The sequence below is a fragment of the Lepisma saccharinum genome, chromosome 3 (assembly GCF_977018435.1).
Source record: "Lepisma saccharinum chromosome 3, izLepSacc3.1, whole genome shotgun sequence".
Lineage (NCBI taxonomy): Eukaryota > Metazoa > Arthropoda > Insecta > Zygentoma > Lepismatidae > Lepisma > Lepisma saccharinum.
In genome coordinates, this window is record NC_139231.1 from 74,161,058 (window position 1) to 74,187,232 (window position 26,175).

At 38.6% G+C, this 26,175-nt stretch overlaps 1 protein-coding gene across 1 annotated transcript in view; it reads right to left on the bottom strand.

Moving 5' to 3' along the window:
* GluProRS (Glutamyl-prolyl-tRNA synthetase) overlaps nt 1–26,175 on the bottom strand; it is a 162,211-nt gene that overhangs the window by 82,350 nt on the left and 53,686 nt on the right. The gene's annotated exons all lie outside the window — the stretch shown is intronic.

Genomic DNA, 26,175 nt, shown 5'->3' on the forward strand with positions numbered 1-26,175 from the left:
TTCATTTTATTTACCGCTTTTAAACCCGAAATTGATTCTGTTTTTGTACCGATATTTTGCTTTTTTATTAACCAAAAATATGTACCTCTAACATTATACATAGACAGTTCCATTGGGATGTCTTCCTGATGTTGACATTGCTAACTGCTTAGAACTCACAGTTAACGAAAGAAAGTTATGTACTTCGTAGGATTATTTATTATCTTAATCGTATCTGAGAATTCATTGTTTGAATAAGTGTGCCTTTTTTCCGCACCACAGCCAAATCAATCCGTGGTATAAACTATACTGACGTTCAGATATCTACAAACAGATCGACTGAGAGCTGTGCTACAATTGGATCCAGTTCTTTTGATTTTTGAAATACAACTTCTTATGTAATTTTTCACAAGCATAGCCAGCTGGTTAAAATATTTTTTTGGTGGGGGCCCCGGGGCAATTGCCCCAGTTGCCCATAGGTTAATCCGGCCATGGCCATCACTCTGAACAACTCTTATTAACAACACAAGTTAGTACTCGGTATGCAATATAAATATAATTTTCCCAGTGGAGGCACAAGTGGTTCGGATCCCACTTTAAACAACAAATCAATCAATCAAGAAATATAATTTTCTGCATGTTAAAGATATGTGCGTAAAAATTAGCGGGACGTCACGGGTCGAAACTGCCGGCATCCGCGACGTGCCTTGCGGTTCTGCAGTCACGCGCTATCTCGGCCAGGAGTCAAAACGAACGCACTGTACTTCATAAAAATAAAAAAGGTAATCTCAGCGAGTGTTTTCTAAAGGTAGACAATCCAAATTAGGCTGTAATATGTGATTTCATACAACTATCCTAAAGATAGAACACTGACTGGGAATGTAATGTAATGAGTAGCTTCTCTCTTGTCACTGAACGACATACTTTTTTATACCGACCGTATAACGGAAGACTGACGCATGTGATTGTGAATAGTAGGGGATGTGAGAATAGGAACCATTTGCCATTTCCCAACAAAGACGGAAAATGTTTAGAACTTCCTGACGCTGCGAAATTCTACACGTTATCGCATTTCTGGAACGAAAATGTCAATTTCCAATAATTTTCCGACACTTATAGTGCAGAAAACTTCGGAAATTTTTTAATACATGCGCTGCTGAGACCTATTTCCATTTTTCATTTAATGCGTAGCGGTTAGCTTTTAAAACCAGAAATAGCAAAAATCCACAGGATCGTTTTATTGCTGTCGAAACACCGGGATATATTGTTCCCTTCTCCAAATACCAGAGAAAATTCCCTCCCCAACACCTTCAAATACCACCCTGTTGCAGCGCATCTACACTGTCCTGGTGTATTGCGTTCGAACCCCGAGCAAGGCCAATGATGTAGTTTTTACTTTACCCAAGGGCATAAAAGTATACAAATGGCAAAATACCAAAGAATACCATACGTCAGTGGTTCCCAAAGTGTGCGCCGCGGCTGGCTTATAGGGGCGCCGTGAAATTTTTACAATATTTTCACCGAAATGACACTTACTTGTTAGTGCACACGTGGTTTTAGAATCGGACCATCCATGGGGTGCCCACAGGGGGGATTATGGTGCAGGCTGCGCCATCGAATATAAAATTCAACATGTACATATTTTCCCAAAATATATGTACAAATTTTACACCTTAAGTGTAACATATTTAATCCATTCCATGAACAAAATAAAGTGTTTAACGGTATTATCAAAAGGGGGGGGGGGATATCCAACTCTTACATATTAGGCCTTACTTGGCGTGGGTTCTGAATTAAATGTTGGGGGTGACAGTATCCAAGTCTAGGTCTTAGATAATGGCGGGTATTTTATTTAGAGAGAGATTGAGCATTAAATTGAGGGGGTATCCAATTCTTGTGTATTACTATTGTCTTAGACTGTTACGGAAATTCTGGTGTGGAGACTGAGAATTAATTTTTGGAGGACGCAATATCCACTTTTCAGTATCAACCAGAGGAATCACCTGAAGGGGATTCACGGAGCACACGAACCCCCAACTGAATACGAAAAACCTCAATTTGTTTTCTTCTCTGCTTTATAAAACACTACATTTCAAGATACTTATTTTACAAAGCAGTTTATTTCCTTCCTGAAGTCTTCACAATGCTTCAAATTTACCAATTTCCTTAGACTGTTGACAAGAAAAGCTCAGCAGGTTAGGCAGCGAGAGCCCGGGGAACATCTGGCGCTATGAACTCCCTCTGCTGTATTCTTCCTGCTCCACGGAAGAAGCCGAGAGAAACCAAGGGGGAAAGCTGTAACTCGGAGCACGTGCTCCATCCGAAAGAAACTGTCAACAGATGGTGCGGATAGCGGCGAAGGCACGATTTTTTTGCTATTCCCAAGTATTTTATTTTTCGTTTCCTTTAGCTTTTGTACTGGAGAAAAGGAAGCAGTATTTAAGATATTTAAGTACGAGGGCCACTATTTATATTTTGAGCCTTGGCAACACTGATTGAAGTTAGGCGCGATTTGACGTTTGAATGGAATCGTCTGGCATTATTGACCATAACGTACTTCAAATGTTTTGTCAATAGCTTCATTTGTGTTGTTTATGTTGCCTTGGAGATTGCGCGACAACAATAAAATGGAATTAACTCGTGAACATTTTCGTGTGATGATTTTTTACGATTTTCGACGTGGACTATCAAGACAAGAGTGCACCGATCAACTTACTTCCACATTTGGCGATGAAGCCCCATCCTTTGCCACTGTGAAATGCTGGTATAACGAATTTAATCGTGGCCGCCATTCGCTCACCGACGAGATTCGTGAAGGTCGTCCAAAATCAGTTGTTGTTCAAGAAAACATTGATGCTGTGCAAAACCTAATACTGCAAGATCGTCATGTGACATACTGTGAGATTGAGGCAACCATAGGCATTAGTTCCACCAGCATATATAAAATATTACATGATCATTTAGCTGTGAGAAAGGTATGTTCTCGTTGGATCCAACACAATTTGACAAAAACTCAAAAAGACGCTCGCGTCAATTGGTGCAAACAAATGCTCAATAAATACAATCGTGGTGCTTCAAAAGACGTATATAAGATTGTAACAGGTGACGAATCATGGATATATGCATATGAGCCGGAACGTAAACAGCAGTCGACTGTATGGGTGTTTCAAGATGAACCCAATCCAACAAAAGTTGTTCGCGCTCGAAGCACATCGAAACAAATGGTCGCCTGTTTTTTTCGGGAAAACTGGTCATGTGGCAACTGTGCCTTTAGAGGAACGTAGAACGGTCAACTCTGAATGGTACACAACAATTTGTTTGCCAGAGGTCTTCGGTCAAATACGGAAAACAAACAAACGCCGTCGGATCATTCTTCATCAAGACAATGCCAGCTGTCACACATCTCGTCTAACAACCGACTTTATAAACAGTCAAAAAATCGAATTGGTGGGTCATTCGCCGTACAGTCCTGATTTGGCACCCAATGATTTCTTCTTGTTCCCGAATGTCAAGAATAAATTGCGTGGACAACGATTTTCGTTGGCGGAAGACGCCGTTGATGCGTTCAAAAACCATATTATGGAGGTGTCTCAAGAAGATTGGAAAAACTGCTTTGACAAATGGTTCGAACGAATGCAAAAGTGTATTGACCATAAAGGAGAATACTTCGAAAAACAATAAAGCAGTTTTCAATGCCAAATTCCTGTTTTTTCATTGTTAGGCTCAAAATATAAATAGCGACCTTCGTATTTAAGCACTGTTTGCATTGTTATAGTAATTCCTAAGATTTTCGATGTTTTTGCCTAATATCTTTACTTTCCATTCAATTCCACAAAAAATTAAGGCTGCAAACTTCAACAACTTCATTGCAAGAAGTTGTCGCGTTGTCGCGCACCCAAACCCTTGCAGTTGCATGGCGAAGGTTTTGTTTTCAAACAATATAATGAGCATATTTACACTTACATCGATATTTTAAGTGTTGCTTAAACCTTTAGATAATGTAGACGAGTCAAAAAGAAAGAAGACAAAGACACTGCTAGTAGAAAATAATATTTATCTTGGTACTCATGTAAACGATTATGGATAAATATCCATTATATTTATATTTATAAACTCCTACAGGTAAACTTCAAAACAATAATTTTAAGTATCGCAAATTGCAATTCGCTTCATGAAGTTTGAGCTTTGCCAGACTTATCAATGAAATATAGGAAAGCTCTTGTGAAATTACAAATTGCTATTGAAATTGAAAATAATAATAATAATAATAATTCGTCCATATCATGGTTAGTGAAAATGGTGGCGGGGTTAATTCTTAGGAATAGGTAAAATAATTTCCAACACTAAATAAGGAGAGAAAAAGGCATTTCAATAATTCAAACTGTTTACCTTAGAAATTTTTCCGTGTTTTTGAGGGTATTGACGGGCGACGGGGTTGTTAAGTGGAAACGATAAATCGAAACAGAGGCGGCAATTTTTTTTTTGGGGGGGGGCGGGTCTTTTGCTCCCGCACTATGCTAAACCTTATATGAAGAGGGAAATATACTGTCTTTGCCCCTCCCCGGTTCTGAATCGAAACAAATGAAAATTGACTTGTGTTTCGTAAGATCTTCGCTGGGCGCTCTGGCGGAGTGGCTAGCACAATACAAGGTCCCAGGTTCGCATTCTTCATAAAACATGCATTATTATATTCATATTTCTTGTATAACTTTTTTGTATGCTCACTTGATCAGTGTCATTCACATTTAGCGTTTTCTTCTCTGTGATTGTGATCAACGATTGATTTTCTATGTGTTGTATTGTAGCACATCTCGGTCTGTGAGGGGGGGGGGTTACAATTTTGTCTTAATTTAGGCAGGGTGTGAACACCCAACGATTTACTTCACGGGACGCCACTGGTATCAAGAGTAAGTCTAAAATTGGCATGGAAATTTTGATGGTAGGATTGAGTATTAAATTTAAAGCGGGATATAGAAAGCTCTTGATAAAGTGTTAAATCTTAGATTGTCAAGGGATTTCTGTAGTGGAGAGAAAGTTCGAACATTAAATTTTGGAGACTGTATTTAGCGATATGGTATCCACACGTTTTCGACCCCAAACGTGCCTAAAGAGAAGCTGGAGAGTACTAAATATCTCAGGATCCTAAGAAACTATTGACACCCCATTCAATTAAGATTCTTGGAAGCCTGTAAATAAATGGATGTAAAAATTTTCTTGCTGCTTCGTTCGCAGTGATAAGTTGCGAGAATGCATGTTTGGCGCTCTACTGAGAGGAATGTGAAGTTTTCGACTGCTTTACAAGACATAAGCGATATTCTCGATATTCATTAATAACAACACTTCTTAAAATATAATGCTTAGTGTTGGTTTTAAAGCAGGTGCATCATTTGGAACAAAAATATATCGAATCCGCATTTCTAACTTCTTGTCACAGGAAAATTTTACTTTAACAAGTAAAATTTGCACTGAAGATAAAATCCACGCATTGACGTGCACTGAGAAGTCTAGCAGAGATGGATCAATCAATCTCACATCTCTTAATTATTTTCAAATCACAATATTTATTGTCTTCTTGAAGCCACAGTTCAGCTTTTACGGAATTATTCCCGACATGCAACACTTTTTTTCACGGGCTTCTCGTCCCTCGGTGCGATCTGTGGGCAAGGCTGGAAGGAGCTACTTTAGCTGGTTTTTCCTCCGCCTCACCAGTTCCAGGTAGAAACAGCCGTCGGAAAAGAAAGGGAAGATTTCTGCCTCTAACACCCTTACCCCTCACCCCCCCCCCCCGCTGCAATGGTTGAAAGCCCGTGTTTTCAGGTCCCCCAGTCTATCACCTATTAGCCCAGTCAATGAATGACAAAAAAGGGCCAATGTCGGTAATAATTCCGTAAAAGCTGAATTTTGGTCAGTTGTTAGAACACTACTAGTAGTGCAAAATCCCAAAAATCCCCGCCCCTCTTCGCGGTGCTCCCCCCGCCCCCCCAACATCAATTTCGCAGATTCTCAGTTATAAACCTATATCTCCGTAACAAAGTCAATGATTTCGGACTTAACCGCCGGACTGTGATAAAGAGACACTTTTCTTGGTGCTGTCCTCCATTTGGAGACACATTTTAGGGCGCATCTTTTATTAAAATATATTAAAACTGATATCGTATTAAAGCTTATAAATTAGGCTACAACTTTTATTCGAAACAATTTTTTGGTCATTTAATTTGTTCAAAAGTTACAAGGCAAAAACTTCAGAAAGTACTAGAAAAAAATCACTTTTTGAAGTTTATTTTTTAAATTACGGCAAAACCACCAACATTATCGAAAAATTAAACAGAATCCTTTTTGTAGCCCATCTAATGAGGATTAAGACAAAAAAAAAAAAAAGATTTCTTGCCTACGACCACTCGTTACAGAGATATAGGTCAATAACTGTGTCTGCGAAATTGATGTTTGGGGGGCGCTGGGGGGGAAGCACCACGAGGAGGGGCGGGGACTTTTGGGATTTTGCATTACTAGTAGCGTTCTAACAACTGACCAAAATTCAGCTTTTACGGAATTATTCCCGACATGAAACCTTTATTGACTGGGCTATATGGGAACAGATAAGGGGATTTGTTTCCCTTCGATTTTGTAAATCCTCTAAAGAACTTAGGAGAATTTTTTCTGCAGTACTTATGTTCTCTTTTTACACGTTGTACAGTTTGTATCTATAACATGGGATGTAGTTTTATTATTTATGAAATGGGAACGTATTATGTGCAGACAAAAATTATGCTTTTTCTTTTCGCTTTTCTGCCATGTTTGATGAAGGCACCTCACAAAAAAAAAATCAGGCCGAGATTCGAACCCGTGACGAGCGCGCATTCTTCTTCCTATGTGTTGTACTCTGCAGTGAATAATGAAATAATTTGGAATGAGAAATGTATCCTAGAACTCAAAAAGCCAAATTAATATTATTGAAGGAACTACAAAAAGTGTGTTTTGTTACCTGTTTATCCCTTTAAAATATTTAATTTTTGCCACCTACCACCACTTTTCTAGCTGTGTAGATTTAATCGCGATAAGTAGCTAATGAACAACTTATGGGAGTCGTGAGGGACAATGATAAACAGAGAATTCTGGACTCCTGAATTCACAGTGCCAGATGCACTGGAAGGAAATTATTATTATTATTACTATTAATATTTTTAGCGTTGCTCCTCCATCGTTTTACCTAACTTGACAATGAACGTTGATTAAATTAAACGGGCGCAGAGTGGTTACAAACACTCATGCACAGGCCAGGGCTCGAGCCCGGATCCTTCAGTAACGAGATCGTGAGATGGAAAAATTAGGGAAATCAAGCAATGCAAAATTTTTGAAAAAGCGTTAATCATATACAAAGATTGTGTTTCAAAAATTCAATTGAAAATTACCAATGGGGAAAAATGTAGTTTGCTTTACCGATACCCACGTATCCGAATAGTTAAAGAGTTTTCCACTCATTTTTTTGTCGGCCGACCTCCGTGGGGGATTGCAAGTGGTCCCGGATCGGTACCCGGTGGAGGCACATAGTGGTCCGGATCCCACTTTAAACTGTAGGTCCAGTCCCGATTAGCCTTTCTGAGCATAAAGTGGACTTTAAAACACCAAATCAACCAACCGTAGGGGAGTGGTTATCACAGCACGCTACGACACCAGGAGTTCGGGGGCTCGAACCCCGACCTGGGCATGGGTGTTCTTTGTGTTTGTCCGTTCATTAATCTTGTCGTATCACCTTCGCGATTAACCAAATGTGACAAAAAAGCGACGCTACGTAACAAAAATGAAATCAAATCATTGATTGATTGATTGTTTAATTTGGTTTATTTCACTGCAAAGACACTTGGGGTAGCAATCAGTGGCGTGCCCAACGGGGGCTGGTGTGGGTCATACCCACCCCCCTTTAGGGTTCAGTATTCCTAAAAAAAAAAAAAAAAAGCACGTCAAAGCCAGGAAAATATTGTAAAATGAGGAATGACTAATAAAAAAAGTACATGTAACTCCCGCCCCCTTTCGAAAATAAAAAACTATTTGACTTGACTACTAAGCCAGAGATCCCGGCTTGGACATGGGTCTTCTTTGTGTGTCCCTTCATCAATTTTATCGTATCGCCCTGATCTTAAGAATTTCTAGCTAGGGTTCTGTAATGTCTCGTGAAACAATATTTGAATCGGTGATACGCTGGACCATGTTATTTGGTTTGCCAAGGTTGAATTTTCTATATTAATCTTAAGTTGTGTAACAATTTGTGTTAAGTACTAAAATTGTGAATTTTATAAACCCACTCACAAACACTATTTATATGCATATTTACATAATTTAATTTTTGACCAATCAATGTGCTAGCTTTTTAAGTTTTTCGAAAATCGAACAATTAAAAAATACGGTTTAACATGGTATTTCTTTCAAATAGATATCAATTATTACATACTCATCCAAACTACTTTTGGGGAATTATGATGAACGATTTTAGGGGCGGTCTTGAGTGTTTAGGGAGGAGGGGCAGATCAAGTATAGTGTTCAGCAAAGCTAAGAAAAGAGTTGATTTCGGTAGACACGCAGTTGTAATTAAATACTGTGTGGGGATTATGATATGGTTTGAGGGTGCGAATGATATAATTTGGGGGGATGCATGACATCATTTTGGGGGGAATGCGCCATTGGCCTTGGGGGGATGGGCACCCCTGGGACCATCGTATCAATCCAAATAAATGCTTATTTAGTACTTTTTATACGTAAAATGTTTCGGAATTTGAAATAAGTGTTTATTTTTTTTAACTTAAGGCGAAGAGGGACAATAACGCACCAGGCATGCATTTATTCCAATATCGTCGGAATGAGCAATTCTAAGCATTCTGACTTTGCTGAGGCGGACAATCTTGAAACACTAAGGGCGCCGTGAAACTAAAAAGTTTGGGAACCACTTCCGTATATGTGTTTCAATTGATTCAACAGCGCCAAAATAATCATTCTAACCTTATATATGTGTTATTTTAATTCACTACCGGCAGCGGTGTGTGTGTGTTCATGGGGATAATTATAACATCTTCCTTTAACTCAGACTGCCTTAAAAATTAACGCTAGGTGCGTACTAAATACGAAAACACATTTTTCAAAGCTCAGTAAAATAACACGCAAGGGAGCGAATCTTTCACCTAGAATTAAAAACACGTTACATTTCATACGCACGAGGGTAAAGAAAAATGTATTTATACTTACCTTTTTGCACGTTGTAAACTCTATAAATTTATTCGGCAGAACTACGTAAATATCTGAAATCGTCACCACTACTCGGTTCAAGCAGAACTCGAACACGTTTCTCAGCAGCTCCGTTACGTTCAGCTGTGCTAGTGTTGCTAACTGCACACAATGAAAAATAACTAAGCCATACGTGGGAGAGGGAAAGTCATTTCCATGGAATTACTCATCTGAACGCAATTGACAATGATTCCACGCCAGGATGCAATGATAATTGCGTTATATTCACTGTATAATGGTCTGACTTTTAACTATTCTAACACTGCTTTTCGAGTGAGACCAATCACATCTCGTCTTCAGGCGATTAACATTTCTTGCCAGAGGTGGGGATCGAACTTACAATGGGTGTGGTTTTCTAAAAATCGGGGCCAGTAACAAGCAAGTTGATGGCTGAGAGTCGTGCTGATCACATCACATCCCCCCCCCCCCTGTGCCTTCATGACACGGGGCAACTTTTCCTTATTTTACTGTCTTTTTAATGGTGGAATCAAAAATAATGGGTGCGTCAGAACTGAAGGCTTTTTGCGCCCGTCACGTTATACAGGGAAATCCCCTTGCATGTATTAAATCCATATCCACACATAAGGGGAAAAGTCTTGTAGATAAAAGTGCAGGGTGTAAATGGTCTTGCATGGGACAAACCCGTAACTACTACACATTTTTCCCTTTTCTGCGAGAGTTCCTTTTGTTCATTTATCATCTTCTCTATAGAAGAGAATCCAGAAAATTCTAGATAAACTACTCCCCTCCCCAAACGGCCGAGAGCACCAGCAAATCTTAAAAAAACATTGTGGGTGGTCCCCCCCGAAAAAGGAGTGTGCGGAGGCGGTCTATTCAGTAGGGTGGGTGTCTGCTACGGGCGAGAGACAGGTTCGATTCCCGGAATGGGTGATCTGAAGCGGGAATGTCCCTGCATAAAGCGGTATGAGCACACTAAGCTTTTAATCAATCGGTACCTGGAGTCAAGGTGGTCGGAGCTTGGTGCTGATCACACCACTTCCACTATGTCTAAGGCCGTGAATGAGTGGTTCCACAGCCAATGTGGGCTTTCATGGCACGGTACAGCGCAGACGGAGAGAACTTTATATTTACCAGAGAGGAAGCGCAACTGGTGAAAGCGCACGGACCTACAAGTCGTTATTATTTCCATTGTCTCTATTCTCCGTCTGCTGTAAAAACCGTGGCTTCTGAGAAATTCTGCAGGTTGTTCGAATGATAGCTGCGCATGTATCTTTCGCGTACGAATATAGTGCACGTGATAAAGCCACACGACTCAACGTAGTTGCCATATTGAAGTTGAATCACCTTATATTATGCGCCGTACAGCTACGACCAATATATTTACGGGTAAGATAACACCGGGACCACTTAGATGCCACGTGGTTTTGGTTATACGTATTAACTTCGATCTTGCAGATGGGGAACAAGAGAAGTGTGGCAAAAGGATTGGATCTGGCTCTAAAAGAGAACAGTTAGCAACACTGTGAAAGTTGCCACATGAACCAGGTCATTTATCCCGAGGTAACAACACGAACGTCACAGGAGGCGACGTTCGGATATCCAGCAGAAATCACAACACACTGCAATTTCTCCTCGAGATGCTGAACTGGGCGCTTCCAGGAACGCTCAACATAGTAGCAAATGTTGACCTGCAACGTCACAGAGTTGTATAGCCTTTCTTGGATGCAGAGTTGAGAGACAGATCAAGATATATATAAGATATATCAAATTATCTGTGGTTTGCCCTGTGTCGTCTGCTGCGAATATGGCAGGGCGTGTTGTTCTGTTGAATACGGTGATACTATCCATGGATTATGAATCGATGATGATGTAGGTGTGGATGCCATTTTCCAAATAAAAGTGTGTGGTAAAGCACATGCGTAGATCTAGAGATACAATTGAGGGGACATGTTATATTCCTAAATTGAGAGCTTTAGTTACAACAAATTCTCCGTGGTTTTCTCTCTCCAAAATAATAACCATCGAGGAGTGACATCGAGTGTAGAAAGGTTGTGGCAAATTTTATTTAACGATCTACGCTTAAATTAAAATTTATTTTTGTATAGGAGTGCAAATTCGACAGAACACCTCATTTTTAATTTGTGGCTGTGTGTGACCTTATCGGTTGGTAACCTTTGTTACGCTACACTAAATGTGAAAAATAGATTAATTTCGAAAACGTTCTTTGGAAAGATCGTTATTCCTAAATAGTTTCATGCCATTGTTAATAGGACAATAATTATTTGATTTAATTTTTGTTATTTATTGTCGCTTTACTGCCACTTTTGGCTAATCACGACGATGAGAAGTGATGACATGATGAAATTGATGAAGGGACACTCAGAAAGAACACCCATGCCCAGGCCGAGATAAAAAAAACAACAACAGGGACCCTGGTATCGTACCACGCTATGCTAACCCCTACGCCACTGAGAGCAGCTTAAGAACAGAAATGTTAATCAGTGAGCATAATTTGCAATATTGTATAACGGTGTTGTTTTTATAACTAATCATCTAGTTTTCACGTAATAATGTTTGACATAGTTAAAATTATGCTTTCGTAGCTGAGAAAAAAATCTGTAAATAAAAGGAACACAAAAATTATATATATGCATCAACTGGTCTTTATACAGGAATATGGCACAGTATTTTTAGTTCTCTTTATGATTAACTTTGCATGATCATCGTCTAAGTTATTGTAACCCCTTCGTCCAATGAATTTTCATATATCACACTTCTTAAATTAATAGTGCATTTCTTGACATCACGCTCCCTTGAAAAGTATATATTTCACATAGAAAATAGCCTCGATACTTCATGCCAATTTTTCTTACAAAAGAAACTGGACACGAACTTGAAGGGACATTCACAAATAACATCCCGGAGAAGTTAACACAGCACATTACGACGCCAGGAGTACTTGGTTCGAATCCCGGCCTGGGCATGGGCGTTCTTTGTGAGTGTTCCTTCATCAATTTCATCATATCATCACTCATCGCGATTAGCCAAAAGTGGCAGAAATACGAAGTAAAATAAACCAAATCAATCAATCAAATCCATATATCGGAGTCTAACCCGGAACATATGCATCGAGATTAAAAGTCGATCACTTAACGTTCTCGGCCTCAAGCTGGACACGTAGTTGCATCAGCATGCTCACTCCTCTCGCGCCAAAAAACTTATAGTGAACAGTATGCGAGTTCAGTATATTTTCTCAACTGTGGTATTTGTTTGGTAGTGCATAATTATCCGTAGACAAACGACTGATTCTCCGAGAATATAGTGGCGGAATAGTTTTTACTATTTAATTTAAGTCTAACGTATACGCGACCTAATTGCACGCTTGGGCTAAATAATCAAACTTGCATGTATATGCGTTCTATTCCATGCATCTTTGTTCCGCCGCCCGTCTTGCAGCTAGCAGACGACTTGCTACCTCACAACACCCAGGTAGAAAGTGCCTCCAGGGGCTTACTACCCCGTTGTGCTCCAACATTGAGCGTTTCTGGATGCGCCCAAATTCTTCTCTGCAATGTTATCACGTAAAAGGAGAGGGGGTATCCCTTATTGCACAACACTTGAGCAACCTTTCGTTCTGACGTCAGACGAGGAATGCCTACGACGTTAGGTTAGGTTACATTAGCATAAATACAATGAAAAATTATTATTTAGGATAAGAGAACTAAACCTAGCTAGCCTAACCTGACAACGTAGGCATGTAGCCTAAAATTAAAAAGCTTTCTCCCGTGACGTCAGAACACAAGGTTGCTCAAGTGTTATGCAATAAGTGAGACCCACACGGGGAGTGGCTTTAGTTTTAGACGGGGCGATCACACGTCGCTTCGGAGTCCGTAATAAATTCTGGTGCAAAAAACCAGTTTTCCGCTTTTTGCTCAGATTGGCCAGTCGGCAAAGTACCAACAGTTCACAGTGGAATCCGAACCACTGTGCAATGTACCTCCATCGGGGAATCTCACCCGGCCAACGTTACACATGAAATTATGCAACGGTGAAACGAGCGTCCAATAAATAATCATTATTGTGTACCTGAAGAATTAAAAAAAAAAAGTACTGCAATAACACATAATTCGTCGGTGATGGGGCATATCTTGATTTTTACGATTTTTCAGGAGAGCGATTTAAAGTTTTTCGTTCAACATAATACCAGTGGCGAAGCTCCTATGAGGCTTTTGAGGCTGAGCCTACCCAAAAAATTTTGAAATTAAAATGTTCTTGTACCCTGTAACAATCAAAGTTCGTTAAAACGAATTAAACTATGTAATCCGAACGCTTGGTTCCGCCGATCCTTCCAGATATCCCGTCAGTCAGGCCAGAAAGAGAATTATCGAGGGTTTGCCACACTTATATTTGTATATTGAGGTTGAAACACTGACAGTTCGTTCGGGAACATGTGTTTACGAAAATTCCAAATCCCCCCTCCTTTCTCGGAATATGTCACGTGTTTGGTCTCACCCAAACACGTGTTGGCTCGACACTTGACAGACACAATGAATGCTTGGTATTTACGATGCTGTTTTCCTCCAAGCTTCCAACGCTGTGATTTAGTACTGATAAGGCACACATTCTTCTTTGTGTTTAGACCTGGTGATCCAGCTGAAGTAGTGGCGGGGGGAGGGGGGGGGTAGGGCAAGGAGAGAGGGGATTGGATGAGGTTTGGCGGTGTCAGCTTTCTGTGGCATCTATGTTAGAAATCAATGAAGCTTGATGATAGCCAGAGGCCAGAAGCATGAGTCTAAAGCGTGCGTCTATCCACAAGTATAGACAAAACAAACGATTGCAGAGGCTCCCTTCCCTCCTCTGTTAGGAAAGGCCTCAACATAAACAGTTCATATCATATAACAGCTCATCGATTTCCCTAACGCACAATCGTTTCCTTCCGGACATATTTCCACAAAGAGCCGAGTCAACAGGGAAGAAATAGATTCACAGTAGCTACACAAGATGCAAGTGCGAACGAAAAAAAGCAAAAGTTCGGGTTTTCTCCCCAAAGTAGCTGGAGAAGAGGGGGCAAACTCCACATTTTTATGATTTTTTCATTGAAATTCGGGGGATGCAGCCCCCGCCCGTAACACCTCCCCCCCACGGTTGGGGTATCCAAATTTTACATGGTTGCATGCACCGATGTATTACCTGCAAAACAAAATTTATCCGAAGTAGATTGGTCCCATAGTGTCAGTTATAACAATTTTATGAATAATATGCAAATTGGCTAAAATTCGCTAGAGTTTTACGTTTTGCCTTATTATTCAAATTGTATTGCACCCACGAACATGAATCAAGTTTCACTCTGTTGCGGAAGGTCCATTCTTTAAAAAAAAAAAGCAAAAGTTCCGGTTTTCTCCCCAAAGTAGCTGGAGTAGAGGGGGCAAACTCCACACTTTCATGCTTTTTTCATTGAAATTCGGGGGATGCAGCTCCCGCCCGTAACCCCCCCCCCCACCCCGCGGTTGGGGCATCCAAATTTTACATGGTTGCATGCACTGATGTTCTGCCTGCAAAACAAAAGTTATCCGAAGTAGATTGGCCCCATAGTGTCAGTTATAACAATTTTATGAATAATATGCAAATTGGCTAAAATTCGCTAGAGTTTTACATTTTGCCTTATTATTCAAACTGTATTGCACCCACGAACATGAATCAAGTTTCATTCTGTTGCGGAAGGTCCATTCTTTTAAAAACAAAGCAAAAGTTCCGGTTTTCTCCCCAAAGTAGCTGGAGAAGAGGGGGCAAACTCCACATTTTGATGTTTTTTTCAATGAAATTCGGGGGATGCAGCCCCCGCCCGTAACCCCCCCCCCCCCCGCGGTTGGGGCATCCAAATTTTACATGGTTGCATGCACCGATGTATTACCTGCAAAACAAAAGTTATGCGAAGTAGATTGGTCCCATAGTGCCAGAGTTATTACGATTTTTCTCCATTATGTATATGCATATTTTCATAGCCTTCTGACTTATGGAATTCTCTTGTGGGGAAACTCATCTGGTGCTGGGGATGTATTTATCTGGCAGAAAAAAGCTTTACGAAGCATGGCAGGAGTGTTTGATCAGTCTGTTTCCTGTAAAAATCTCTTTAAAGAACTAAAGATAATGACTGTGCCAAGCTCATATATATTTACCTGTCTACTGTATACAAAAGAAAATGTACATAATTATAATGCAAGACACACTGTGCACAGACACAATACAAGATTCTGTTACAAGCTCGACACACCATCAATCAGATTAAGTAAAACACAAAGTAGTTATAAGTATTTAGGAATTAAGTTATACAACATGTTACCAGAAGCTGCTCACAGTGTTTCTTTTAAAAAATTTAAAAGTGTACTTCAACCCTGGTTAAAAGAAAAGGTCTTCTACAATCTAGAAGAATTTGAAATCCATCCCAAAAATGATTTAATATTCTAGAATGTATTGTATTGTTTATTTCCTGTTTTATGAATTATTGTTATGTATATTGCCACTGCCATATTTATATTATTTCATCGTCACTAATATTATAATTGTCTTATGTCCATGTACTCTTACTTTATATATGCATATACTCTCATATTAATATCTATAACATATTGTAGTTCCATGTAATCCCTCTCTATATATATAATTATATATTTACATATATACAATAACAAATATGTAACCAATAACTGACGACATCTATTGCATTGTACAATGTCTAACGATGAATAAATATATTGTATTGTATTGTATTGTATTGTATTGAATTCAAATTTCCCGCTCAAAGCCTCGGCGACACTGGGCTTACTTTCGTCAGACCGCGCGGCGTACTAAGGGGGACAGCTACAGCATGAGCTCTGCTTAGGTGGAAGGGGAGTGTAAGGGGCGGGGACTGCTGATTCGCTGGGTGAAAGCGGCTTTGCGCTTCTCATCTTCTTGTGCAAAAAGTGTGTCGTTCACGCGCTGCATTGTTGAATGTTAATTTACTTCAAGTGCATGCGCGTGTGTGTTACATAGTGTATTTGTGTTATAAAAATATAACACTGTGAAATTATGTGTTGAAAAAACTAAGATGATTTGCAGTAAAATAAATGTAAGTGAACAAGACTTCGTGGCTCTCAGATGTTTAACCTACGAAATCTTGGAAACTGACTGTACAAATGCAAATACGTTTTGGAGATCTTGAAAAGATAAAATTTGTTGAATTGGTAGACCAAAATAGCTTTGGGGGATATACACTATATTTTCCTGTGATGAAATTAAATAACCTTCTGTCCACATATCCATTTTTCAACAAAGAACGATTAGAAAATGATTTAAAGAACATCTATGTTGATGAAGAAAAGCATTTACCTCCTGCAAACCTTCTAAAATTCATAGTTAGCAATGATCTTCAAACAAGTAACACAACTTATCAAGTTGGTCTTGACATTCCCTGTTACAACAGCTTCCTCCGAAAGAAGTATGAGCACCCTCAAGAGTAAAAAATTATCTCCGTAATTCAATGAAAAATGAAAGGTTAAGTTCTCTCAGTACAATAGCCATGGGAAAAAAAAAAAACTGGTTAAAGAACTTTCTATTGATCAAGGCTTCAAGAAAAGAGTAATTGATACTTTGCGACCAACAAGAATCGACGCATGGACCTGCTGTATAAAAAAAATATAAGCAGATTTTTCAGCCTACCCAGTATTTACGCCTTAGCTTCGCCACTGCAAAATACCATCGTGATCATTTTATTCTTATTGTATCAATTGCAAATTTTGTACAATAAGTGTATGATTGTTGTTACATCTGGGGAAAAAATTACATTTTGAACATGTTTTCATTTTTGCTGGAAAAATAATTGCTGGAATGTGCTTGAATCACTAACGCCCCTTCGCCTTTTCTTTTCAAAGATTGTGAGTAAAGTTACGCCCCCTAACAAATAATAATAAAAAAGATTTTTCTGGTATGTAGAGATACGTTTATTAATTTATCTGTTAATATAAAGTATTTAATAATATTTGTATTGATTTCATACCTTTATTTATAAGTGATCCATCCATTCACACCTACTCGTATTTATCCATTGCTGTTGAAAATAGTAGTTAAAAGAAATGAATAAAATACAGAAATGTAATAATGGTTTATCTTTAATGCACTTCAGTGCAAAGATAATATGAATTCTGGTTGAACTTGTAACTAAGAATAACTATGGGACTCTAAGGCTCATACAATACAATAGCATATTTTTAAGAGTTTTTTGTAATGATATTCAGTGAGAAAGATTTTTGTAGAAATACACAAACTCAGGGTCTCTCACTACAAGTGTATCTCCTTCACATAAATACATCAAATCTACATACTTCTGTGGTGAAATCCTTGGGGGATGTGAGTGAAGATATTCAGCGTTTTGGTTAATATATTTTTCCTTTGCAGCGAGATACTTTGATAAACCACATTTAAATGGCTGTATTTGAAATAAATTTTATTTGGTTGATTCTTGATCACCATTAGTTCTCGTATGCCTGTCCAGTCAATTCCTTCACTATTATCATCCTTCCTTACAGATAGGATCCTCAGATTTGATGCGACATCTCGGAAATCTAAGAGATTCTTGTATTGAAGGGAATGCACAGTGTATGGTTTAGCAGATCATGCAATTCTAAAAATTGATAGCAGCTGAGCTGGAATGAATACATTTATAGTGCTGTTGAAATGGTTGAGTGAACAGTCTCTCCTTCATTCTGTCTGTGGTACGATTCAATTAAATTTAAAATGAGGACTCTGATATGCTGAGCCATAGTAACAGTGTAGAGCATCATGGCTGCAACTATTGAGTTTTTATTTTGCCCTGTACAACCATCAGTGAACAAGTAAACTTCTTCAACCTGTATTACATCCAATTGATGAAGAAAATTGTGTAGGCAAGTGGAGATTTTGCATGCATCTCTGTGGCTCACTCCCTCGTGCCAAACAAAACAATGTCATTCCCTTGTCTTCAGATCATAGAGTGGACATAAAATTGAATGTTGATAGTAGTCTTTTATAAAATAACTTGCTGTCATTTGAAATGGGAAGATAAACGACTTGTTGCAAATCAAACACTTCAGTAACAGCCTTGCATTGAAAGTCCGGTGTATCTTTAGCTTCCATTTTCTTCTTTCTTACATCCGTCTCGGCGAAATGTTTTTGATATTTATCAGCTACTTCGCTTTTCTTCTGCTCATCTCCTTCCAGAAAGTTGCTACACCAACCACACATATACTCTTTCGGTCGATGAAAAGAAAGGTTCATGCTTTTGAATATCTTTCTGTACGTCTGGTAAGTTGGTAAAGGGGTGATCTTCTCTTTATGATCTTAATAAACATTCTATACAGTTCACTTTTTGTCAGATCCGAATGAAGATATTGTCTTTTTGTATCTTTCCTGCAGTAATGAGACTAGACTCTTGGGAATTTCATTATGTGTTCTATTATCATTTTCTCTATTATTTTGTCCCTTTCAATTTGGCTCTGACATCTTCCTCTTCTCTTTCTCAATGACACCTGAGCCTCTTCTTTTGACTAGAGGAGTTTGCACTGTTTTCTCTGATACTGAAAGTGTGTTTAGAAACATGGTTTTACACATGGATACTACTTCTCTTTCTTTCTTTGGTAAAAGTATTGATTTGTTTTTGATCAATTCTTCATTTTGCCTAGTTTTGTGTTTAACATCAGAAACCTTTACATATCTGTTGATGAATTCTCATTGAAGCTGAAGGTCGCCACTTGCATAAAAGTCCTTAAAAATTTCATGACTTTCCACATCTGTGATTTTAAAGCATTCTTTACCAAACTTTTCACATTTTCCATCACATCTTACTTTCAGATTTCTTCCTGGAACTACTTTCTTGTATATGGATTAACGTATGATTCACCCTTGTTTCGTAAATCTTTGGCGATACTTTTCTTTCTCTTCTGACAGCCTCTTTCTTCAGCCAATAATTGCTCTTCTTCTCTAGGAGATCCTTCCATTTCGTAACTTTCTGGCAGTGGGTCCAAATTCACATCACTTCTGCATGTCTCTTTCACTTGTTTTTTCACATTGCACAAACGTTCAAACAGTTCATGGCCATTTTCACAATTTAATGGTTTATCGAAGTGTTTCCAGCACAATACCACACTGCACATCGGGCATGCACTGAACACTTCCCTTTCACAGCCTCATACTTCACAGTCTGCTTTATATGTTGAATCAATGTCAGAATCATCTTCATCACAATGTAAAATATCACTGTAATTGAAACTCAGATTTTCATGTCCTTTCTTTCCTTGTATTAATTGTGTAAGGGGAACATCATCTTCAGAATCATCACTTTCAGTGTCTCCACTTGTTGTACTTATGCTTTTCCTCACCGAAGCGTCGGAACACACTGTGTCTTTCCCTACTCCAAAATAGAACTTTCTGTCCGGTAACCAATACATTTTTACACGGTAACCAAGAGCAATTTCCTTCCCTGAAACACACACCAATTCCTCATCTGCTACAACGTTCCGTCCACCAGTATCCCACTCCACTAACACATCCATCTTGGAAGCAACTTCTTCCAACAAGAGCCAGCTGCACAATACTTCTAATTCTAAATCCTAAGTATAGAAAACTGGAATATGATCAGTCACCAGTATAAAAAAATGAAAGAAACAAAAACATAGATATTCTATTCTTACTTTAACTGAATTGTTGCGGCACTTTCAAACAAAAGAAAATGTGGAGGATTGTCAACAAAGCTTAAAATAAACATTGTTTTCTTCCGATGGCGTCATTGCCGACAAAGGACTTTCCCGATATAAGCTTACGCCAGTACGTGCCTTCGTTTCTTAGCAGCCACTGAAGAAACAATAAATGGGTGAATGGGCATATCTTACTTACGCCCCTTCGCAGATTTTTTTATACAGAAAATTTCAAGATACACCAATAGCAGGGTGCTTATATATACCAGTTGGAATTCAGCCACAAAATTTTGACAGGTAACAGAGAAGGTTAGTCATACATGAATGGCAGTCATAACTCAAAAATGCAATTTTTCCAGTTACACCACATTTCACCGACGATATTTCTGCACCAACAACTGAGCTACGCATTTTCCCCTAGGTTTGTGGGTGAGGAGTTATCGGGGGCACTATTTAAGAAAATAAATAAAAGAAACTTACTCTATGCAAAACTTGTTCACACTGTTTCTGCAGAAACTTCGATCCTGACAAAAACCAAGTGCAAAAGAAAAGTTTCTAAAAGCGTGCACGAAACTGATTGCTTTGCTCTTTTTAACTTGGTAGACAAAATTAAATTAATTTTGAAAAATAGAACATGCCATGAAATTTCTATTTTTAAATTTGAAGGGTTATGTTGGATGACCAATATTTTCAACTAAAATTCATTTTATCCTCAACAATTATGTTTTACATTACTAATCACAACACTAAAGTTGAAAGTAAAAAGTACCTTCATGCGATGGTCGCCTCACGTCTTACTGTTCGTATCAACACCCGATATCTCCATTGGCGCCGATGTTCCAAAACTGGGAGGGCCAGGACAGTTTATATACCCTTGGCCTTGGTAGATAAGATTTAGCATAGTGCGGTGGCAAAAAAAGGGGGGGATGCCTCGGAAACTTCAAGAGCTATAAAAACAATATCTGATGGACAGATATCTCTACCACATAATATCTAGACACAACATAAACCAACACGATCAACCCTACTGTTTGGCCGTGGAAGACAACAATCGATCAAAAGTGACCTGTCAGTCAATATCTCGAAACCCAGCAAATGTGACAAGATTAAATTTTTTACAGCTGAATACGTAGCAAATTCTTGATTATTAACACACAGAGTTCATTGGTCCCTTCGTCTTTCTATGAGGACAAACAACTGAAAGTGTACAAACGAAACACTTTTAAAGCTGTGATATCTCTGAAACCTTTCAAATTGTGTGTATATAAATATGGTAGAGTGGAATAGCTAACATTTTGCTCCAACCTGGAACTAGATACGGAAGAAAATATTTTTTCCAGGAATATTCCCAAATGTTAGGACAACTCAAATCCAAAATGCTAAAAGATGGAAGCTTGGGGAAATCATTTTATACGAGGATCAGTCAATAATTAGTGGAATTAGCGAAAATTTTGCTCCAACCCGGAATTAAATACTATAGAGAAGATTTTTGATAGGAATGTTTCCTAATGTTAGGATAACTCAAATCCAAAATGCCAAAAGATGAAATCTTGGGGAAATCATTCTACATACTTTGCTGTAATTTTCTTTGGGTTGACCATGCTGCTTTCTGCGCGAGCATGTCAATGGAGTGTGTATTTGACCTTCACAACCATTCTTTTCCTTTCTTGTTGTTTTACAGGGTAAAAATGACAGCACGCTCCATTTGCACCAAAGAAGAGCAGCGATCAGCACATAAGTTTCCACTATATGTTTTTATTTTAATACAAGGTGGCGCAACATTGAGTTCTCCAAAACAGTCAAAATCACGCTAAGTTTGTCAGTTGTACACCATCTCCTAAACCATTCCTCACAAAGTGAAATTGCAAGGCAACCCCAACTTACCAGTTCACTATCTGTGAACAATTTCGATAATTATTTCCTCATTCAGTCATTAGTTCCGTGGGTCAACTGACTTATGCACCACCCTGTACTTCTACAATTCGGACTTTACAATCTATTATACCTTCATACATTGAAATGTAATCTACAATTCGGACTTTCCAATCTATTATACCTTCATACATTTAAATCCAGCTCTGGTCGGAATTTATTTGGCCTACGTATAGGGCCGGTGGCAACCCACCATCGTGAGGAAATTGGGGAGCTCCGAGTGAGTGAGCGTAATCCGGTCGAGACGACCTACTATAACGGCTGGGGATACGTCGGGCTGACCCCCCGACTATTCCACTACTGGTTGAAGATCTCCACGCTATAACAGGTGACGAAGGAAAGCGTGGGAGGGAGACCGGCAGTCGGTAGGTATGCCCAGGCCCTTCATGGGCTGTTGCGCAAAGGATTGTTAATTACTTTTGTAACAGCATTGTGGAGAGAAATGGATTTTGTGATTAAATGATTATCTCTACTATTATAAATATTTTCAAGCAAAACTCTGGTAGTATATTTCCAATGGAAAAATGATGTGTCAAAAATTTATAAATATGTACTATGAACTACTTTAAAGTGAGAGTATCAGCATTCATGCTGGTATTGTATAAAAATGGTATCACCTCAGAAGTAAACAAATTTAAAAGTACTCCTCTTGTATTGCAAAATCTTCTCATTTGATACATACAGCCATGCACTTCTCCCAATAACTTTACAAGTGTTAATGTAATGTTGGTTCCCAATAAAAACACTCAGTAAAAAAAGTAAAGTGTTCCCCTGTGCTTAGCACCATGCCATGAAGGCGTATAGGGGTGTGGGGGTAATGCCCCATACTTTCTTGATCTGGTCATGAGTGGGGTGATGTGATCAGCATCACGCCCCTGACCGCCTTTACACCCCAGGGTTTCCACCAGGTACCTATGTTATTCGACGCTGGGTGGACGCCGGGGCCGCTTCCAACGTCAGAAAAGTTCCCAGATTTGAACTGGCCGGGGTTCGAACCCGGGACCTTTAGCATGGTAGTTAGATGCGTTACCGACTGAGCCACTCAGTTTGTGACCAAAATACTTGACACTCAGTGCTACTTGGACAATTTATCGATCACACTGTATGTAGTAAAATTGAAAATTGTAAAAGAAGAATTCACGTACTACATTTTTAATATGAGTAGGAAATCATTGTGATGATTGGTAGGTGTTTGCTTTCTGCTTCCATAGTGTGCACTTGCATCAAAGAGCGCTGTAGGTAACGTTCAAGCGGACTCTTGGCAGGAAAGTGGCAACCATACTGCAAAGGAACATGTAGATTTGGATGACTTCGACAGCAAAGGAAAGCAACGAGAGAGAACAGAACAGAGTGCTTGCCAATTTGGGCATGGCCTGAGATACTGAGACATATCTAATCATGCAAAATCAGTTCAAAGCAGTTGGTGGTTGGAGGCCAATTAGTGCATTGGTAGTATGTCAATGATGTCATTTTTGAAGGTGATGTACCATATTGTAAATCTATCCAAATACGCTAAAGGGGTCTAGAATTATAGTTCCTTGAAAAAAATATATGTTAAACTAATAAAATCCATATGCAAATGATAATAGTTTATGGTGGTGTATGGGTGTAACAAGACTCATGGGAGTCACAGGACAGACTACTCAAGTGGGGCTCCCCCAGTTACTGCTATTATAGTGGCTGGATCTACAAAATAAAAAAATGCGTAATTTTAGCATTTGGGGTGTAAGCAAATATAATTCTCCTTATTATGATTAGAGATGTGTCTATTTTTGATAAATGCTAGAGAAAATAACTAATAAGATAGGCACTGTGAAATACAATCCTTACTCATTAAAGATTAAGATTAATGATTAAATGCAATGCTTACATTATAGATTAATTTATTATCATGTATGCAAAATCATGTTTACTTTGTTAAACTTGATTTTTTTTAGCTCTGGCATTTTTCAGTTGAAAGCATGGCTCGGAATGAAAATTGTTACAAAACTGGGCACTTTACCTTCTTTTTTCTTTCGACTCTTGACTACTACAGCGACGAGATTATCGACTAGTGAAATGACACCCCCTACATTACAATTTACGATAGTTAATATTAAAATACTTACATAAACAACAAATAATATAAAATATATTGGACACAAGTCTTCTGGAATTCTCTTCCCTTATTAAAATTTAAACAGACAGAAATCGTGAATGGTACTTAGCTCGCCCAGCTGGTATTTTTTTTTAAAATTCAATGCGTGTATCCTCAATACATTTTCTTAATAATCCTTATTAAAAGAATCAATTTACGTAAATGAACAATCTTTCCAAATTGTTATTGTTTGGATTTATTCTTCAGAACGTCAACAATATATCTGATCTCCTCAAGATAAATGAATGACCATAAAAAGAGAACCCGAATTTGTGTAAATATCTTATACAGGAGGATATCTCTGTCAGAACAATCGAATCCACAAGACACGACAAATAACTAATAATACTTAACAAAAGCATCAAGTAAAAATAGAACCACAAGGTACAAAAGATGACGGGAACATAGATGCCTTCGTATGCTACTAGTTCATGCCGAAAAGCAAAAATGTAGTGAAATATGTAAAATAAAATAAAAGAACCGGAACAGTCCATTGCCATTTCTGATGAGACGGAAAGTTACAGATATTCACAAATCGGAATGCCTTTCCGGTCTGCTCTGGTCCATTTCAAACCTACTAAAACATCCTGGACTCAAATTACTGGTTAAATAGGTTTTCCTAATTTTAAATCTAGAAAACAATCTCTTTGAGAGGAACAGTAAAGGTAAAGTCACTGGCAATACCAACGGGACACCTAGATGCTGGCTTCCCTGCAATGCCTTGTGTGTGCTGCCTAACACTACTGCAATAACAACTTTCTATTAAAAAGTTGCTATTGAAGTCAGCTGATTGGCGTAGAATTGGGAAAAACACAAGGCATTGCAGGAAAGCCAGTATTTCAGGATCTAGGTGTTGCATTTTCATTCCCAGTTACTGTTCCTGAAACAAGCCGTGCACACATCAGGATAACTGGAAGTCAATGAACAATGTTGTATCACAAGGAGATGAGCAAGCCCTTTCACTTCATTCATGTAATTTATTTTGCGTTTGAAAGAACTTCTGATAATATTTGTGACTGAAATAAAGGTTTGCGAATGGTTTTGCAATTTTTTTCAGGTACTTTACGAAGCTCAGTGTCCGTAGATCTTGACAAAAAGAAGGTTGCATCACTTTCTGTGTGTCTACAACTACTTTCATGCATTTAACACTAATGTCGAGTTTTGAGCAAATTGTGTCTATCATCGTTGAACGAGTTCTCTCGGTTGGCAAGTCTTTGGACAGAGTCCATCAAAGTGCTTGTCTATATTTCTGATTCTGTTGTCAGAGAATTCACTTGAAATCCTCCTACCTGGCACATATTTTCATCATTTCAACAAATGATTCAAATGATCCCCGAAGGTCATTCATTTCTAAGAGAGTGTTCCGTTAGAGATCGCATACAGCCATATCAAGAGAGTCTGCCTGTAATGACTTAGAAATGATATTCAATGATGACTCCAAGACTTTACACTGAACGACAATAATAAAATGAAATTGAGAGATTAGATTTTCCCTTTAAGGCCAATTGGCTCACTTCTTTCATTTGGCTTCCTGCTTGTTAATATTACTTTCAAAACCTCAAAAAGTCTCTCTTTAGGAGCATACACAACTTCTTATGTTCCGGTCCGTCGTTTGGGTTTAAGTGTTTTGAGAGTTGGGTTCGGCTTATTTATTGTTCAAGGTTTTAACTCTTGGCATTGAAGAATACTGTTACCAAAAAATTGTAGACATTCTGAACTGTTACATAAAAACAGGACTATTACCCAGTTACATTCTACAGTATTAAGAACAAATTTAAATTATGACTAACGCAATTTTGAGGTGCAAGTTATTGGGTTATCTTTTGTACGTACACTGATTTCCCGGCCAGTGTTGCAATCCTTACTTTAATTGTATTAAAACCTCCATAATTTTACTCCACTGCCATTCTTTGCTTAGCATGGTGGGAAATCGTGGCAAAATTATTGTGGACATGCAACTATACGAAAACATCAATGTTGGGCCTCACATAATCTATTCAGGGCCAGTTTACCAGGGGGAAAGGGGAACACCCTGTCTGCCCCAGCCTAGTTACACCCCTGTGGTGATGGCAGTATCTTGTTGCAAAACAATGTCCATGTGGTAAACATGATTGAGGAACAACTTAATCCAATGCAATGTGAAGTACTGACACATTTTCACTGTAGTTCAGACATATCAACATAGGT